The sequence below is a fragment of the Hemitrygon akajei genome, chromosome 6 (genome assembly GCF_048418815.1).
Source record: "Hemitrygon akajei chromosome 6, sHemAka1.3, whole genome shotgun sequence".
NCBI classification, from domain to species: domain Eukaryota; kingdom Metazoa; phylum Chordata; class Chondrichthyes; order Myliobatiformes; family Dasyatidae; genus Hemitrygon; species Hemitrygon akajei.
In genome coordinates, this window is record NC_133129.1 from 73,664,810 (window position 1) to 73,679,516 (window position 14,707).

Below are 14,707 nucleotides of genomic sequence, written 5' to 3' on the forward strand. Positions count from 1 at the left end.
GACAGGTGACTTCAATACATGAGATGTCATTGAGCATACAGCATAGAAACAGGCCTTACTGCCTATTGAGCCTACACTGACCATCAAGCACCCATCTACACTAATCCTACTTCAATCTCCTCATTAATTCTACCACTCACCCACACACCAGTGGCAATTTACGGGAGACAATCAATTTATTTACTTGCAGGTCTTTGGGGCATCACCAGAGCGTGATAACACTAACTTCATGTAGGCAGCACCATAAGTCAGGATCATACAAGGGTTTCTGGAGCAGTGAAACAGCCAGTCTGTCAGCTGTGGTTTGGTAGGTGGCAATGGATGGGTGAGCTGGTTTAAGAATTCAAGAGTGAGCTGGTTTAAGAATCCATTTGCTTTGATGTATGACAAGAGTGACAATTAAGGTATGGCCTTTAATCAAAATAAAATGTACTACAAAGGCATGTGATGAAAGTCGGCCATGGTACACTGGGGAAATACACTGAGGTATTAACAAGTGTGACTGTAGAGAAGAAATGGCTTATATTTAAAATGCAAGTAATATATATTTTATGCACAATAAAACAAAATAAATGTGTCCAAACATGGCTAATAAGAGAAGTTGAAGGTAGTATTATATCAAAGGATTTTTGCCATAATTAGGAATAAGCCCGAGTTTGGAAAAAGTTCTAAATTCTGCAAAAGAAGACAGTGATAAAGTGAAAGCAAACTAAATCATAATTGACCAAGAAATATAAAAATAGACTGTAAATGCTTCCATAGATGTTTCAGCTAGAAAAAAGAATCACAGGTTAATGACAGATTTCTAATAAATTGAAAGAAGGGACAAAATATCAAAATAAAAATTTGCACACAAATCAATCAAATATTTAGTGTCTATGACAAACAAGGAATCTAAAGGAAATGGGAACCTTAGAAAAAAAAAGTGCCTAAAGTAAAAAATAGCACTGATGGAATTAATGGGATTGAAAGCCAGTACCTGGGATCTAATGACCTGCATACCATTGTTTTGAAAGAAATGAGGGATAACTTTGTTTTATCTTCCAAAATCCCACAGATTCTTACATGGTTCCTGCAAGTTGGAAGGTATCAAGCATAACCCCATTCTTTAAAAAAAAAAGGAAGAAATAGATGAGAAAGGATGTACAAAGCAATTAGCCTGTCTTGAATACTAGGGAAAGTCCTAGCATCAAGACAGATAAAAAATTTTAAAAGGATTGAACAAAATTAACACAAATATCCAATACAAAAGGATAATCATGCTTGATAAATTGGGCAATCATTTGAAGTTGTTACCAACAGAATGGATAGGGTCTAGTGGTATATTGTACTCATATTTTCAGAAGGATTTTGATTATATGCCATTACAGAAGACCGTTAACTAAATGTAAACTACATGGAATCAAGAGTGTGCTGGTATGAACTGAGAAATGTTTTTTTTAGGAAAGAAACAGAGCATCAGACTAAAAGGGTCATTTTGAAGCTGGGACCAGTGAAGTGCATCAGCGATCATTACTTAACGCCCAGATGTTCAGAATCAGCATCAAGGAGAGGATCAAATATCATCTCTCCAAGAGTGTTGATGAGTTAAAGTTGAGTGACAACATAGGATTTAGGAAAATACAGAATAGCTTCAAGGGATATAGAATGAATGAGGGGAAATATGACAGTTAGTGCGTAATGTGAAAAGTTTGAAGTCATCTTGGTATCTTAAAAACTCTGTGAAGTACTCTATTTTAAGTGACGTGTACTTTGAAAGATACTCAAGACATCCTTCTGGAGCAGTTCTCACAGTTTGGAAAGTAGCAATTGGATCATGATTACCGTAGATGTCGGATTATAAGCCGCTACTTTTTTCCCATGCTTTGAACAGCATTGAACATAGCGGCTTATAATAAGGTGCGGCTAATAGAAGGTTTTTTCCCATGCCGCCAAAACATTTTGCCTCGTAACAGTAGACCAATAAAATTGATGAGTAGTTCACAGAGGTCCAATGAAATTGTACGATAAATCAAGCGCACTTCACAAATTATTGTAAATCAGCCATTTGTACTCACCCTCATCAACATGGAAAACACTCGAAGAAAAGCATATGATGCAGCTTTTAAGTTAAAGGCAATCAATCTGGCGGTTGAACAAGGAAATCGAGCTGCTGCGCGTAATCTTGGCATACATGAATCGATGGTGAGACGGTGGAGATTTAATTTGGGACTGCCGCTTCAGGTCAGGAATGGCTCACGTGATATTAGACAGCAGTACAAGGGAGGGAGGGAGCGAAACTGAGGATTCCGCTGCACCGAAACTGCTAGCGATTCAGTAAACAAAAAAACAGTAAAACTCGTGTGTGAATGGTATCGGGCCAATAAGGACACAAGTGTCCGATGTTACCAAATACCGGTAGGTATAACAAAGTTTAGCCTTACCAAATATGTGTAGCGAGGGTTTGGTTTGGGGGAAAAAGGAGTATAAATAAGAGCAGAATGTAAGGGGAAGGCAAAACGCGTTCTGCAATAAAGCCACGCTGCACTGTAATCCGGTGTTGGTTGTCTCTCTTCCAAAACGAACACAGGGCAGAATTTGAAGCCCAACACATGTAATATCTTTCTGTGTAAATATCTCATATTACAAGCGGCCGAAAATCCGGTGCGCCGAAAATCCGGTCCGCCGGAAATCCAGTGCGCCGAAAATCCGGTCCGCCGGAAATCCAGTGCGCCGAAAATCCGGTCCGCCGGAAATTCGGTGCGGCCTAAAATCCGATGCGGCCTGTACAATTAAAAAATTGATTTTATTTCTAAAATTAGAGCCAGCGGCTTTTAATCAGGTGCGCTCTGTAGTCCGGAATCTACGGTATTTAAGAAGGAAAGAAGGGAGAAAATGAGAAACTTCAGACCAGATAACTTTACATCAGAAGCAGAGAATTATATATATTTTATTTATAAAGAAGTGATGACAAGATTTTTAGAAATATATAATAGAATTGGGTAAAGTCAACATGGATTTATCAAAGGGAAATCATATTTGACAAATTAAAGACATCCTGGTTCAGCACAAAATTTAAAAAGCAAGCAATTTTGCAATAAGATTTGAGTACTTGTGAAGGCATTTCACTGTAACTATGTAACATCATGAGGATACCATAACTGGAATATTGTGCACAGGGTTCATCATGTTCCTTCAGGAAGGACTTATTTGTGTGAGAGGAAATACGGTAAGGATTCACCAGTTTGATTCCTGGGTCGGAAATATTGTTCCACAAGGAGAGACGTAGCATATTCTCTTGAACTTGGGAAAATGCAAGTTGATCTAGTTGACAGGGTAGGTGCAGGGAGGATGTCTAGTTCTTTAAAAAACAGATATCTAAACCTCAAAATAAGATCTCAAAATTTGCAACTGAAAAGAGAAGAAAGTTCTTCACTCAGAGGGAGCTGAATCTTTGAAATTCTGACCCTAGATGAGAAAGGTCAATCTTTGGAGATCAATAGATTTTTTTTATTACTTATTAAGGAACTCAAAGGATATGAGATCAATGCAGGAAAAATACCTCTGATGTAAAAGATCAGTCGTGTCAGTGTATAGTGGTAAAGGCACTAAGAGCTGAATCCTGGAACCAACATAGCAATCTATCGCAAAGAAAGCACATCAGTGACTATATTTCATTAGGAGTTTGAGGACATTTGGTATGTTACCAAAGACACTCACAAATTCCTACAGTTGTACCATGGAGAGCATTCTAACTGGCTTCATCACCATCTGGTATGGTGGGGGGGGTGCTTTGCAAAGATTTGAAGTAAGTTTCAGAAACTTGTAAAATCTGTCAACTCCATCATGGGTACTAGCCTTTGTAGTATAACCAAGACATCTTCAAAGAGCAGTGCCATTATTAAGGACCCCCACCACCCAGGACATGCCCTCTTCTCATGGTTACTGTCAGGAATGAATTACAGATGCCTGAAGGCATACACTCAACAACTCAGGAACAGTTTCTTCCCCTCTGCCATTTGATTTCTAAATAGACATTGAACCCATGAAAACTACCTCACTACTTTATTTATTGCTGTTTTTTTGGCACTATTTATTTTAACTTAACTATATATAAAAAATATATATATATTTATACTGTAATTCAGTTTATTTCTCTATATTTATCAGAGAAAGAGATGTAGAGTATGTGATCACTATTGTGTGCTATTGTACAGTATGTATATATTTTTACCTAGTTCTAGATTCAGTAGACAAGGGATCAATCTATACTGAATCCATTATATTATAAACTTCAAAGAGATCAGCTTTCATTCTAAATTCATTCTAAACATGGATTTTCATGTTTTTTTCTCTATTTAGTTACTATATCAAGTGTTGGTTAAATTACTCTGTTGGCCTGCTTTCTAAATACAATGCCCAATGGTTTAATTACCACAGAATTTAATTATGAATTTGCAAGCACTGAACAGCATTCTTGGGGATTTATCCTGAGCTTAAAGATAATATTTTCCTATGCTTCAAATCCTGCTTGAAATGTAGCAGAAGTGCCAGGACAATGCTAATCCTAACGTTCTCCAGTGTTTTCCAACAAGTGGAACCAAAGGCAGAAATTATCAGATGACATTCAAAATGTAAATGCAGACAAACGTTTCTGTAAAGGCGTTCCATAGTTCATTCCACATCCCCCTGCCAAGGATTCACGTGATTACACCCACATTCATTGGATCAATTTCAGAAGCAGCAGTTCAATCTTGTTTTAACTCACTGAGTGTTCAGTTAGAAATGAGGAGAGCTTGACCAGGATAGCATATTGAAAGAATTTATTCACCTACGTTCTTTAAACCCTCACGCCTTACCTCCAGCCTAATTCTATTAAAAGTGTTTGCTCATGTGGATGCAGTCCATTCAACTGTTGAAGGTTAGGTCTTCCCATGTTGGGGTAGGATTTTACCTTTGGAAGTACTGGGACTGGGAGCATGTTGTAGTTCAGTGGAAAAAGCTAAGGTTTAATAGTTAGGATTTTTCAAATCAAGTCTTCGAGACTCAGTTCAGTGTTAAGTCAAGAATTTACTCCAGGGTTTGGGGAATAAAGCATCATGGTTCAAATACAAGACTTTTGAAGCTAGGATACAACCCTCATGGAACTGTGTGTTAATTAGGATTAAACTAGAGTCGAGGCTTCAGGTGGATATTGAAAAATTTATCAAGTTTAAGGTACAGAGTTTGGATTAGAGTTCATTGTGACTCCAGTCAGGATTAGTGATTAGGTTTGGGAAGTTTTGGGGAAAGAATATTTTAGGCTTAAGGACTGGGATTAATGGCAATTCTAGAGAGCTACTGGGTAGTTACTCAATAAATTAAGGATGTAATTCTTAGATACAGAGTTGGAGATTACATATTTGCTAAAATGCGGAAAAAATCTTTGTAGATAATAGAAAACTGAATTAGAACAGAAAACAGAATACTCAGCAGGATCAGCAGTGTGAAAAATGGTGCCATCATGTCAGGTTCACAATGGGTCATGGACCCACAAGCGTCATTTGGTTCCTTCTCTCCACAGCTGCTGACTTCTTCCAATATTTCCTGTTTCATATCAAATTATCCCAGAGGACAATAATCCCAGACATATCAAATAATTCCAAGGATACAATAGGGTCTCTTGGATACAATGGGGTCTTTTAAGAGACTCCTGGATAGGTACACGGAGCTTAGAAAAATAGAGGGCTATGGCAACCCTAGGTAATTTCTAAAGTAAGTACATGTTCAGCACAGCATTATGGACTGAAAAGCCTGTATTGTGCTGTAGGTTTTCTATCTTTCTATGACTTTAGATTGAAGAGTTCATATCAGAATTTGGAGCTTTTTTTTAAGATCAGAGTGGGTGGTGAGTTCTGGAACTTGGATTCAGAAATGAGGATGATAGGTCAGGAACTGAACTTTGCCCCTTTTATTAGGGTCTATGAGTAGGAACCTGGGGGGAAGCCATGTTCAGTCATAGTTTATCCATAAAGATGTGAACATTTCCATTTAGACTTGGGCTTTTGGGGAAATGCAGTGATATTTACCAAATCTGAGCTCATGTTCAGGCCGCGGTTAGAGTCGAGGGATTTGGTGCTGTGCCTCACTACTGAAACCACTTGTCTATAAAACTAATGCAAACTGTTTAATGTCAGAGTTTTATGATATTCCACTTCCATATTATTTCATAATAATAATGAGCCATTAAATCAATGCCAGCTCAGAGAGCATTCACATCAACTTATTGCCCAAGTACTTCAACAGAATCAGCTCTCTCTTGCATGCCGCTTAACAACACCATCCCACAAAACTCCTGTTACACAGTTACACCAGGGGTAACTTACAGTAGCCAGGTCACCCAACAACCTCACAAGCAACATGTTGTAGGAGGAAATCCACACGGTTGCAGGGAAAATGTCTAAAAGACTGCACGAGAAGTAAGAATTGAAAGCAAGTCTCTGGAACTGTGAAACAGCAGCACCACTGTGCTGTCCTTATTTTTGGTGAAGGTGTTTAGTTAAGGTCAGCTGGGTCCCGTGTGATCACTGGAATCCTCGTGATCACACATTCAAATCTCACCTCGCAAGCTTCGTTTTCAGAGAGATGCATATTAGCTTGCATCCTAACCATTTGGAAATAAATATTTCAAAGTAATTAAAATGGTATTGTTTATCTCATTTCGCTGCCTCTTTACACTGAGGCATATTGATGGTAGTCATGGCAACCCTTGCTGCCAATCTAACTGAAAGAAGATGGCAAAAAGTGGAAACAAAAAGAACTTCAAGTTATCAAAATCTGTCTATTTTAATTTAATAAATTACCTTTTTATCTAAAATACTTTCATCTTATTAACTGTTATTGAAAAGAAAACCCAATTCTTAAGAGCATTCCACATATGAAAAGTTGGCTTGGAACATAAACCAGATAACATATAATAAGCTTGTCAGGCTTTCCCAGAAGATAATAGATTTTTTTAATTAGGTGGTAACTAAAGACTCTCAGAATCTTTTCCCACTCTGAGAAGAGACATTTACACTAAAGAATCCAATGAATAATTACAGTACAGTTGTTTTCCAGAAAATTTCAATATTTTTCTTCTCACAATTTTCTTAAATTATTACATTATAACTTCTTGATCTTATGGTACATCTCTTCTACATGTCTTCCACACTGATATTTTGATTTAATCTGTCTTACAAATTTGATATCAGAAAACTAATTAATTTATGTGTTTTATTTGGAGATAGAGCGTGGAACAGGTCCTTCCAACGCAATAAGCTGTGCTACCTTAAGCCTCACGTCTTAATAAGCTGGTAAGGAAGGCGTGCTCTGTCGTGGGCAAAGTACTGGAGAGTTTAACATCAGTAGCTGAGCGAAGGGCGCTGAGTAGGCTACGGTCAATTATGGAAAACTCTGAACATCCTCTACATAGCACCTTCCAGAGACAAAGAAGCAGTTTCAGCGACAGGTTACTATCGATGCAATGCTCCTCAGACAGGATGAAGAGGTCAATACTCCCCAATGCCATTAGGCTTTACAATTCAACCGCCAGGACTTAAGAACTTTTTAAAAGCTATTATTAATGCTCTTTGAGATAGTGTTTTAGATGCATTTCATATTTTTTACTGAGTTAAGTAGTGTATGTAATTAGTTTTGCTACAACAAGTGTATGGGACATTGGAAAAAAAGTTGAATTTCCCCATGGGGATGAATAAAATATCTATCTATCTATCTATCTACCTCACAACCAGCCTATTTCACACGGGACACTTCACAATGACCAATTAACCTGCTAAGCGGTACATCTTTGGGTTGTGGGAGGAAGCATAGCACCCAGGGGAGACCCAAGCAGTCATGAGGAGAACATGCAATTCCTTACAAGTGCTGGATTTCTGACACCCAAGTTGTAACATCACTGTGCTAACCACTGCGCTACTGTGTTTAGTTCAAAGCCATGGAATGAAAATTCAGAGTGAAAGATGTTGACTAATTCCAGATCATTTTGCATCCATCTGGAAAGCACTTGTATGAAGGCTGTATTTGGTGAAATATAGGATATTGGTCAAATGCAGTCAAATGAAACCAGATCCCTCCAATATTCACAGTCACGGTCTTTGAGTCATTATTGACTTACACCACAACTTTGCAAACAAGTGAACAGAGCTTTTGCTGAGGGTCTCCAGAATCAGGGGACATGGGAGAAAGAGAAGAAAGATAATGGAAAACTGCACTAGCAACAGCAGTTGCAGCAGATACCAGAAGGAGAAATGGTTAGCACAGAAAGGAGATCAGTCAGGAGTAGGACATTGTTATTAGGGGCTGGCTAATGGAGCTCATGTTCTCATAAAATACACGGTGCATCGGTTTCTGGCCCCACTCGTGAATGTCTGTCATTGTTAGATTATTTCCCCACAATCACTATGATTACTACTTTTTAAGAAGAACTCACATCAACTTCAGGCAATGTATATCAGCCTCCCGTTTCTCCCCAGAGGGCCATGAAACATAAATTACTGTCAAAAAGTGCTTAAAACTGCACAACTCCTCATTTAAAATCATGCAGCAGGTGTCCAATGGTAAAATCAAAACATGATGGATGAATTGACAGTTTTATTTGTCTCATAATTATACAATTTCACATGGAGACTGCTGTGATTATTTACAAAAATAACTCAAACTATTTAAATATTCTTGAAGTTAACTAATCAAACAGTGAGAGGCTAAGTCCATCTGCAGCAGTAAATAATTAGCCAACAAAATAATTGTTAGTACCTCCAGTTGAACTCTGTCTTTTTGTGTGTTCCCCCTAGCTGTCAGTCTGTGGTTTTGTATTGCCAAGTGCTCCTGTCCCCGCTCCTGCTCCACTCCAGCCCCTGTATTACTGAGTACTCCGTCTCTCACCTGTTTCTCATTATTACCTGTATTGCTGCCACCTGTGTCTCATTGTGCTCCACCTATCATCTGCCTCTCTGTTCATTGCTCAGTATATTTCAGTCCTGTGTTTTCACCTGTTGGTTGCCAGATTATGCCAGTGAATTTTCCTGAACCTTTCTAGCATTTGTATCTGAACTCTGTCTGAATATCGACTCTGCCTGTTTCCCAATTCTGGTTTTTGGATTTCTCTGGATGTTTTGATCACTGCCTGAACTTTGACGCTGACTTTGTTTGCACCTCAGGATTCATTACTCAATTAATATCACTGTGTGCACAGTACTGGGTCTGCAATTGGATCCCTGTTCCAGTGCCCTGACAGTACAATCTGGCCACAAACAGGAGAAACACAGGACTGAAATACACTGAGCAATAAAGAGAGAGGCAGATGATAGGTGGAGCACAATGAGACACAGGGAGCAGCAATACAGATAATAATGAGAAACAGATGAGAGACAGAGTACTCAGTGATACAGGGGCTGGAGTAGAGCAGGACCACATGGCAATACAAAACCACAGACTGACAGCTAGAGGGAAACGCACAAAAAGACAGACAAGTGCTGACAATAACTAATAATTTTAATGGCAATTCCATTTTAGAGTTGTTGCCATGCTGGGGCACAATAGGATAAAATTGCACTTACCAACGTTTTCCAATTTGTTGATAATTTCAGGTGGCAAGATCAGAATATTTATTTAAATTATGGACTTCTACTATACATAATAGGCACAGGCAAAATGGAAGTGAATTGGAAAGACAGATGTATTGTGTCCCAAATTAGGCTAGTCAGGCACGGGATACATAGATCCCAAAGAGAAAGACATATTCTAAAAGCAGGATGATATAACCATTGCTAATAGAGAATTCAAAACCAACATAAAAGTCAAAGAGAGGATATGTGATGCAGCAAAACTCGGTGAGAAGATAGAGGACTGGGAAGCTTTTAAATACCAACAGAAGTCAACCAAAAAGTCACTTAGAGGGAAAAGATGGAATACAAAGGTAAGCTAGCCAATAATATTAAAGAGGACCCCAGAAGTTTCTTCATATACACAAAATGTAAAAAAGAGGCATGAGTAGATATCGGACCACTGGAAAATGATGCAGGGGAAGTAGTAATGAGGAACAAGGAAGTTCAAGAATGTCAGGGGATAAAAGTGAGTGAATTTACCATTACTAGTGAGAAGGATCTTGGGAAACTGTAAGGTCTGAAGGTGGGTAAGTCATCTGAACCAGATGCTGTATACCCCAGGGTTCTGAAAGTGGTGGCTGTTGGAGGTTTTAGTATTGATTGCTCAAGAATCAATTGATTCTGACATGGTTTCAGAGCAATGGAAAATTGGTAAAGTTGCTTCACTCTTCAAGAAGGGAGAGGGGCAGAAGAAAGGAAATTATAAGCCAGTTAGTCTGCACTCAGTGGTTGGGAAGATGTTGGAGTTGATTATCAAGGATGTGGTTTCAGTGTACTTGAAGGCACATGATAAAACAGGCTGTAGTCAGCATGGTTTCCTCAAGAGAAAATCTTGCCTGACACATCTATTGGAATTCTTTGAAGAAATAACAAGCAGGATAGACAAAGAGATTTAATGGATATCATGTATTTGGATTTTCAGAAGGCATTTGACAAGGTGCTACACATGAGGCTGCTTAACAGTTAAGAGTCCATGGTATTATGGGAAAGATTCAAGCATGGACAAAGCAGTAGCTAATTGGCAGGAAGAAAAGAGTAGGAATAAAGGGAGCCTCTTCTAGTTGGGTGCCAGTGACTAGTGATGTCCACAGGGGTCTGCTGGGACCGGTTCTTTTTACTTTATATGTCAATAACATGGATGATCAAATTGATGTCTTTGTGGCAAATTTTGTGGATGATACAAAGGTATGTGAATGGGGAGGTAGTTTTCAGAAAATAGAGAGATTACAGAGGGACTTAGACAGATTAGAAGAATTTTTCTACAGAAGTGATTTGCAATCGCCTTCTTCTGGGTAGCATCTTTACAAGAGGGGTGACCAATACCCAATACTCTTCAGAACCTGTCAGCCTGGCGTCAGTGGTCACATAACCAGAGCTCTGATATGCACCAGCTACTCAAACAACCATCCACCACATGTTCCCATGCCTTCACGTGACCCTGATTGAGGGCCTAAGCAGGAGCTACACTCTACCGAAGGGTAACCTGCAAACTTGCGGAAGGAAGAAGTGCAATCCAACTCCTTTGGTAGAGACGTATCTCCACCCCACCACCCAGATGGTTTATAAAAGTGTTGCATTCAGCATAAAGTAAATAAAACTAATAAATATCAATCCAAAAGCTTTTTCTATTCAGCAGCTTATTAAAGTAAGAAAAACTAAATGAAGCACGGACTTCAAAGCTTAGTGTTTCTCCAATATGCTTGTCTTCCATGTAGACATCAATGTCCTAACACCATATCTTAGTACACCAAGCTACAGGACAATCACTTCATTTTCATAATGGGCAAAGTAAATGTTTGTGCTGGTCACCGATGAAAAGCTCTTGCCTGAAAGGGGGATACTTACTAAGGAGTGGCTGAAAGACAGTCAAAATGGATTAGTTGTGGTATTGAACCCTCAGGGAATAGAGTACAGCCGCAGCTGTGAGCCATAAATCTTTTCATATATCAGATGATTCTCTGATACTTCCTCTGCATTGCTCAATGCCTCATCTTGTCTCACTTCTGATGATCGTTCCCTCCATCACTGCATGCCAGGCATGGCTGGTTGTTGTTTTTTGACAACTTTCTGCAACATAACTCATCCTTTGATCATAGCAGAACTTTGCACAATGTAATGCTTGAGACATGGTGGAGCCAGAAAAAGCTTTGATCTTGAAGCATTCAAAAAAAACCATTGGCAGCTTGCTACACCATGTCCCCTGCTTAGCTAGCTGTCAAAAATGTCAAAAGCAATCCATGTTTCCCCAACATTCAGAGGCTTAACGTTATTATGAATCACTTATGATAATCTATATTTTGTAATTTAGTCACTGTTTATACTTGTAAACTTGTTTAAATAATTAACAATATGTAATTAATCTCTAATAAGTATAAAAATATGAGTTATCTACTACTGGCCCTTCACTGTTGAAAGAAATAAATTGTCCTTTTGTGCCGTTCTATCTCATCTCAAAGTCATCAGCTGAACTGTTGGGTTTTCAGCAAGTTGAAAATCACTGCTGATTGCCAGAAGATGTCCAATGTTCGAGCGCAATTATTAAAATCTCGGCAAAGCACCACCACAAATAAGAACCTAACATAAAAAAAATAAGAATAGGAGCCTGGCTCATCGAGACTGTTCTGCCATGCAATAAGATCATGACTGTCCCAACCATAAGCTCAGCTCCACTTACCTGCTTTTCTCCATAATTTTTATCTCTCCATTGAAAAACAAACTGCATCTCAAATATATGTAAAGGAGCAGGCGCGACTGCTTTCCTGTGCAGAGAATTCCACAGATTCACTACTCTGTGGGAAAGCAGTTTCATTCAGTCACAGTTTAGTGTCATCAGCAAACTTAGATCTGTTGCACTTGATCCCCTCTTCCAAATTGTTAATGTACGTTATCAATATTTGCAGACCCAGCACCAGCCCCTGCAGCACTTATTCACTATTGTTTGCTAACCAGAGATACACATATTTATAAGACCATGGACCATAAGAAATAGAATAATTAGGCCATTGAGGCTATCAATTCTGCTCCACCAATTGATCACGGCTGATCCAAGCCATTTCCCTCTCAACTGAATTCTCCTGCCTTCTCCCCGTAACCTTTCACACCCTGACTTATCTAAAATCTATCAACCTGTGCCTTAAATACACTCAATGACCTGGCATCCATTGCCACCTATGGCAAAGAATTCCACAGATTCACCACTCTCTGGCTAAACAAATTCCTCCTCATCTCCATTCTAAATGGATGTGTACTGTAAATCTAGACTCTCCCACTGTAGGAAACATCCTCTCCACAACCACTCTATCTAGACCTTACATCATTTAATATGTTTCAAAGAGATTCCCCTTATTCTTCTAAATTCCAGAAAGTACAGGCCCAGAGCCATCAAATGCACCTCATCCAATAACCCTTTCATTCAGGGAAATATTTGCATGAATGTCCTCTGAATCCTTTCCAAACTCAACACATGCTTTCTTTGATAAGCAGCCTAACAACTGGTCAGAACGCCCCAAGTGAGGTCTCACCAGTGCCTTATAAAGCCTCAGCATTACATCCATGTTTTTGCATTCTAGTTCTTTTGAAATGAATGTTAACATTGCATTTGCCTTCCTGACTCAACCTGCAAGTTAACCTATAGGGAATCCTGCATGAGGTCTCCCAAGTCCCTTTGCACCTCAGATTTTTGAATTCTCTCCCCATTTAGAAAATAGTCTGTGCTATTATTCCTTCTACCAAAATGCATGATCATACACTTTGTGACATCTTCTATTCCATCTGCTTACTTCTTTGCCCCTTCTCCTAATATGTCTAAGTCCTTCTGCTGTTACACTGTTTCCTCAACAGTACCTGCTGGTCCATTTATCTTCATATCATCCACAAATCTGGCTACAAAGCCATCTATTCCATCATCCAAATCATTGATATACACTGTAAAGAGAAGCGGTCCTAACAGCGACCCCTGCGGTATGCCGCTAGTTCCCGGCTGCCAATCAGAAAAGGCACTCTTTATTCCCAACCTCTGTCTCTTGCCAATTAGCTGATACTCTATCCATGTTGTATCTTTCTTGTAATACCATGGGCTTTTATCTTGCTAAGTAGCCTCATGAATGGCAACTTTTCAAACGCCTTCTGAAAATTCAAGAACACAACATCACCAAATCTCCTTTATTTCCTCAAAGAGTTCCTACAGATTTGTCAGCCACAATTTTCCCTTAAGGAAACCATACAGACTTTGGCCTATTTTACCATATGCCTCCAAGTATCCCAAAATCTCATCCTTAACAATTGATTCCAATATCTTCTGAACCACTGAGGTCTGGCTAACTGGCCTTTAATTTCCTTTCTTCTGACTCCCACACTTCTTAAAAAGTGGAGTGACATTTGCAATTTTTCAGGCCTCCAGAATCATGCCAGCATCTAGTGATTCCTGAAAGATCATTATTAATTCCTTCACAATCTCTTCAGCTACCTCTTCCACTGTGTCACTGAAACTGTAAAGAATTATGCTAACCAGTATGCTACTGTGCCACCGTCTGAAAAAAAACTTCTGGTATCATTTTTGATATTATTGGGCAGCTTACCTTCATATTCCATCATTTCTCTCCCTATTTAGTTGTCTTTTTTAGTTGTCTTCTGTTGGTTTTTAAAAGCTTTCCGATCCTCTAACTTCCCAGTAATTTTTGCTCTATTATGTGCCCTCTCTTTTGTTTTTATGTTGCCTTTGACTTCCTTTGCCAGCCATGGTTGTGTCATCCTGCTTTTCGAATACTTCTTCTTTGGGATATATCTATCCTGCCCTTTTGATTTGTTCCCAGAAACCCCAGCCATTGTTGGTCTGCCATCATTCCAACCAACTTTGGCCAGCTCCTCTCTCATGCCTCTGTAATTCCCTTTACTCTACTGTAATATTTATACATTTGACTTCAGCTTTTCCCTTTCAAATAACAGGGTGAAGTCTATAATATCACTGCCTCCTAAGGGTTCCTTTACTTTAAGTTCCCTAATCAAATCCAGCTTATTATACAATACCCAAGCATATCTCCTAGTGGGCTTAACCATAAGCTGCTCTAAAAAGCCATCTCGTTAGC